This window comes from Priapulus caudatus, unplaced genomic scaffold, assembly GCF_000485595.1.
Source record: "Priapulus caudatus unplaced genomic scaffold, Priapulus_caudatus-5.0.1 Scaffold5442, whole genome shotgun sequence".
NCBI lineage: Eukaryota > Metazoa > Priapulida > Priapulimorpha > Priapulimorphida > Priapulidae > Priapulus > Priapulus caudatus.
The window spans coordinates 2,081-7,696 of NW_014582503.1; the positions used below are offsets into that span (position 1 = coordinate 2,081).

A 5,616-nucleotide genomic window follows, 5' to 3' on the forward strand; every position below is an offset into this window, starting at 1 on the left:
TGCTATCTTAATTAAAGCGAACAAGAAGTTCGTCACTGCATTCAATGGATTTTCTTTTTGCTAATATCTATCTAATTAAAGCCGAACAAAAGTGTCACTTTTATTCGTGATTTCTCATTTGTAGTCTCTCTACCTTTTATAATGAATCATTGTTTGTGCAGGCGCCATACAGAAGCAGATGAAGCAACATGGCCAGGACGCCGATGCTCTTTCCATGACGTCAAAAGACGAGATATTCGAACATGGTGAAACCATTGACCCGCTAAGGATCACCGTACAAGATCTTGTCGTGAGGTAAAAACAAACATTTACTTCATTATGTCCGGAATTATTGCTACACAATGCTGAATCGACCAGTTCAGAATTATTTCGCGTGTTGTAAAATTATTCATGTTAAACTCTACTTAGTAAGATGCACTTTTAATATTCAGTAAGCTTTAAAGTAAAATGTTTTTACTTATACTGACCATAATGAATAACGGTACATTTTTTCTTTGTAAGATTTAAAACGTAATTTTTTATAAGGATCATAGCATCAATAACGATTAATAACGATAGTGAGTGCTGTATGATATTTTGATGGGCTATGTAAACTGCAGATCAGAATATACGAGGTGTTGGCGTGAATCGGTTGTAAGCTCTGCTGCATGACTGCATGCACAACTGTTGCAGTGGTCAAGGGGACACAGTGGTCACCATCCTGATAGATCTGAATGGGTTCTGGATGTACGAGAATCGTGAAGTACTGGTCAACGAACCTTCCGAACCAACCCCAAGCGGTTGACATGTTCTACACTAGATGGCGCTCACAGTTGAACTACGAGGAAAACCAGTGATCAGGTTTTCATTCAAACTCCACGACAGATGGCGCTCTCGCTCTGGCTCAATTCTACGTATATTCTGGTATATCCTGAGTGTGGGAAGGGGGCGCTGCATGCAGTTTGGTTTTCATTGTACAGATAAGAGTACTGTTGTTGTTTCATGCTTGTATCTCCAGTACATAAATGGTATGTGTAGGTTTGATTGAGAATACCGCCCACGTTTTTATAGCATCAAACATATTCCAAAGTGAACGGATTGTAAATATGTAAATATTATTGCTTGAATAAAAATCCATGCATTGATCCCATTGAGTTTATCTATACAGTTTTTTTACTCTTTCTTATTCTCAACAGTCTAGTTTTCTTTTCTCTCACAAATTCACTGTTACTGTTTCAAATGTGTGACAGGCATGACCTGTTGTTCAAATGCTCAACCTGTTGTCAGCAAAGGCTCAATTGGCAGGAGAACCCAATCACAACATGTAAAAGCCGATGCGTGTACTTATGTGTAGTCTACAGCACATTGGCACAGTCATCAGTATCTATTCCACTTTCATCATCACTATCGGGAGTTTTGATAAATTAGTGAGTTTGTGATCATTTACTCCTGTCAATATCAACGTCTCTCCGTATCTACAGTCGTTTGTTTTCTCGATCACCCTACAGGTGTCGCCACTGTAGTGGGCAGCGCCCAAACTCCACGACAGATGGCGCTCTCGCTCTGGCTCAATTCTACCACTGCCACAAGCTGATTTCCATAAGAATTTCTTATGCTTTTTTACTATAAGTTTTACAGCGACCCCGTTACCCCTGTCCTATGTAATACGAACCGAATAAGACTCATCGCGATAACACGCGTTTCGCGAGTTGGCGACCGTCTCGGCAGGTGCCGAAATGTCGAAGAAATTTCCGGCTATTGAACACGCCTTTGCACTCGTTCTGGCAGGAGTGTATAATCATAGTGTTTATATTATACACCTGATAATAGTATATTATGTATCACAATTTGTGACGGCAGATGGCGCTATACATGCTTTTATATTTCTTAGCGATGGCATTGGAAATAAATTGGTTACGTAGCGTTCCGACATTTTTTGCATCAACTTTATTATTCTATAGACCGTATATCAGCAGGGTGGTGAGAAAATAGCAATTTTGCATAAAAGATATTGTGAACAAGACTAAATAAAATCTTGTAAAGCGAACCACAATTGGGTGACACCACAGACTATCTGCTTCACATGATATGACCATTCCGGCTTACGTAACGTAGTTATCTGATCTCAGCCCCTTTTGGTTAAGATCATGGCCAAACCAGTTGTTAGTTTGCTGGTGAGGTGTAGTGTTCGCCTAGCCTTGTATGTGTGGAAACACATATACATGAAGGTATATCTTGATATACGTATCAGATATGGTTAGTATCTACTAACCTAGGTAGGGTGCTTTTTTGTCCTAACGGGGCAAAAAAAGAACAAAAGTTATTTAGTAGCCTGTCCAAGTAGACGAGGAGATTTGGACTTTTCAGTCAAACAAATTGCAAAAGTTTGTTTTATTGTTGATTCTTGTTTATTAGGTACTTCTTAATGACATATCCAAAATGGGACACAAGTTTCAACCCATAAGTTACCTAATTTGCATATTTAAAAATGGCTGTTATTTTCAGATTTGGAGGTCAATTATCTCTCAAACTATTCATTTTCAGCCCAATAACGCTATTATAGGTGAATAGAAACATGGCCCAATGAATTTAAAATACATATTTAAAAGCCCAAATAACCTTTCTGAACAGCCAGATGAGACGGGATACTAGAGAAGCGTTGCCGAAAGGGGGTGTTGATCCCAAGCGCTATAAGCGCAGATCTTGCGCGGCGGAGTTCCGCGGCAAGGCGCAAGCGACCGGCACTCGGGAACGTCCTACGACAGTATGCCAGGCGCTGGCGAAGGCTAATGAATCCCAGTGCGCACCGAATGCAGAAGCCGGCGCACGAATCCGTAGCTGCCCGAGCGACCACTTGTCGATAATTTTAACCCTGGATACCACCAGTTGAAATTCAACTGCATTGAGCTGCTGTTCTTTGCAGAGTTCCAATAAAAATAGTCTTAAGTGAAATCTGAAGTGTCACACCTTTCTTACTGTCTACCGTGTTTGTATAAAGTTTTATTCATGAATCTGTATTTTTTATGACGTCAGTGGCTTGCAAATGTAACGAAGCGTTCAGCTGCAGCGGATACATACAGCTAGGGTCTTTATACCATTAATTATTATGCGGAAATAATACCCATCTTCTTTCGATGTAAATAAAGAAACTGTTTCACCGCTATATAGAATACAACAATGTACGACTAGAACCGTCAGACGTAAATAATCAGAAATATAGATATGAACACAGCCAAAACCCCGAACACACCACGAACAGTTTCCCGTCCGATAACCATTATTGGCCGAAGCCGTCAAAATCGCTAGGGCCGTTCAGCTAGTTGTTGAACGTTAATTGTACCAGGAATAAACAATCGAAGACACAGTCTGTCACTGCATTGGAGCTGCTCTCTTTTGGCAAGTTTCAATGAAAAATATCAAACATAAAAGTGTCAACAAGACACCGTCTACTTCTACACTGTGATGTAATAAGTTTTATTATGAATTGTAATTTTAGTTATGCGTCAGGCTGACTTCAAATATAACCGAAGCGGCTGAGACCCCGACCAACAGCATAACAGCGACAGCATAAGCTTGGTTTTCATAATATAATAATACATCGCGCACATCATATGCCTCTATTCATCGTACATTAGAAATGTTCACCTATAGTACAAACATGGACGAGTAATAATGCAATAATACATCACATAGAGTAGCCCTAGTACGCCATCCTCGTGGCAACTTCATAATCGATCCCAACGAACATTCTTTTGAGAAGGTTGCCTGATACCGATACATTAATCTCTGTGGCATTCAACAACTATTTCGGCGCTAGTATGTGAATCACATTTTGGGAACTAACTAGGTTGTACTATAAAAGAATTACTCGTACTCAACCAGCCACAGTGAGTCACCGCAGTAGAACGTGAGATAGAGACGCTGTCGCTTATGCGGCACTTGTTTATATTATTATTTATTTTATTTATTATATTTTATTATTTTATTCATCTGACACTGCTGCTGTTAGTGTTAGATAATCACAACGTGCAAAGTTACAAAACACTTCCACAGGTGAGTTGCAGACACATGACTGTCATACATGGCTGAGCATCTCTACCTTTGCTACACCATTCTGCGCATGACACTGCTGCTGTTAGATAATCCCAAGTAACGTGCAAAGTTGCGTTAACCGAATCGTCGTCGCTTTGCAGCTGGATGGGCTCGAGAAGTCGTTTCACTCGTTCTATGTGTGCACGGCCGTGCGAAAGTTCTTCTTCTTCTTGGATCCGATGCGAACGGGCCGAGTGAAGATACAAGACATCCTTGTGTGCAGCTTCCTTGACGACCTGCTTGAGGTAAGTTGTTGCCATGGTTACAACATCACATCGTTACTTTGCGTATGCTAAACATGCTGCAGGGATATTATACCTGCTATTTTATCGGATGCACATGAGATCGGCACAAGGTTTCGCATATTCGCATTTTGCCCCTTTAGCGAGGGTTTGTCGTATGTGTTTCCTGTATCGTAAATTTTTAGAAAGATTGGGTTTGAGTTATTCTCTAGTGTTATTAGTTTTTATCTGGGTTGAATAAAAACAAATACATAGAATGCACATTAACCTGGTAACTACATTTGTCTTTATTTGCTCCTTATGTTTCATGAAAAAGAAGTCACATTTACGCATTTCACATTATGAAATCCAGAAGATTGCTCAAGGTTTTAACATCTGTTGATATCTAAAACACAATTCCACAGGGTATTATTACTATTATTATTATTATTATTATTACTGTTATTACTATTATTATTATTATTATCATTGTCATATTCATATATCTATTATATTTATTACTCCTGTTATTATTATGTGCTAAGCATGACTCGATTATACATCATTATATCATGAACTAAGTAAAAACTGTGACAAGTAATAACATAGAACCACTTGTAATATAATTTCGTGAATAATATTTAAAGACACCTATACTCATATAGAATTTGCGTGCGCTGGAACCAAGACCAAGATTAACATTCGCTGACCTATATAGAACATTCAGTGGCCTATCGAATGATCATATTTGTCTTTCATCAATGGCTGATTGACTTGAAAGTCCAGCAAGTTTACGTGTGTGGTGACCAAGACCAAGATTACCATGTGGTGACCTATCGAAGTCGGACTAGTCTAACTTCAATGGCTGATCGACTCTAAAGTCCAGAAAGTTTGCACTTTCATCAACCAAGATTAACATTCGGTGACCTTTCAAATGGTCGGATTAATCCTACTTCAACGGCTAATCGACTTGAAAGTCAATAAAGTTTATGCGTGCACCAACCAAGATTAACACCCGGTGACCTTTCAAACAATCGGATTACTCCTTCCTTACCGGCTGCTTGACTTGAAAGTTAAGAAAGTTTACACGTGCAGCGACAAAGACCAAAAGTGACATTCGACAGCCTATCGGACGATTAGATTAGTCATTCAATGGCCGATCAACTCAAAAGTCCAGAGAGTACAGAAATCCCAAGAACAAGATTAATATTCGGCGTCTTGTCACACGGTCAGATTACTCCTTCTTTACCGGCTGCTCGACTCGAAAGTCCATGAAATTTCTCCGGATTCGATTCAGATAATCGAGACTCTCGACGACGTCCTT

General features: G+C 39.5%; 1 long non-coding RNA gene across 2 annotated transcripts; it reads left to right on the forward strand.

Annotated features, from left to right (window-relative positions):
- Window positions 1-208: 208 nt before the first annotated feature.
- Window positions 209-4,315, forward strand: LOC106819980. Of its 2 annotated transcripts, XR_001395533.1 has the most exons (3): window positions 209-294; window positions 673-1,007; window positions 4,173-4,315. It is a non-coding gene; the product is annotated as an uncharacterized LOC106819980 (long non-coding RNA). The 2 variants fall into 2 exon arrangements; XR_001395532.1 differs by lacking the exon at window positions 4,173-4,315 and having other exon boundaries at window positions 673-1,144.
- Window positions 4,316-5,616: the final 1,301 nt, after the last annotated feature.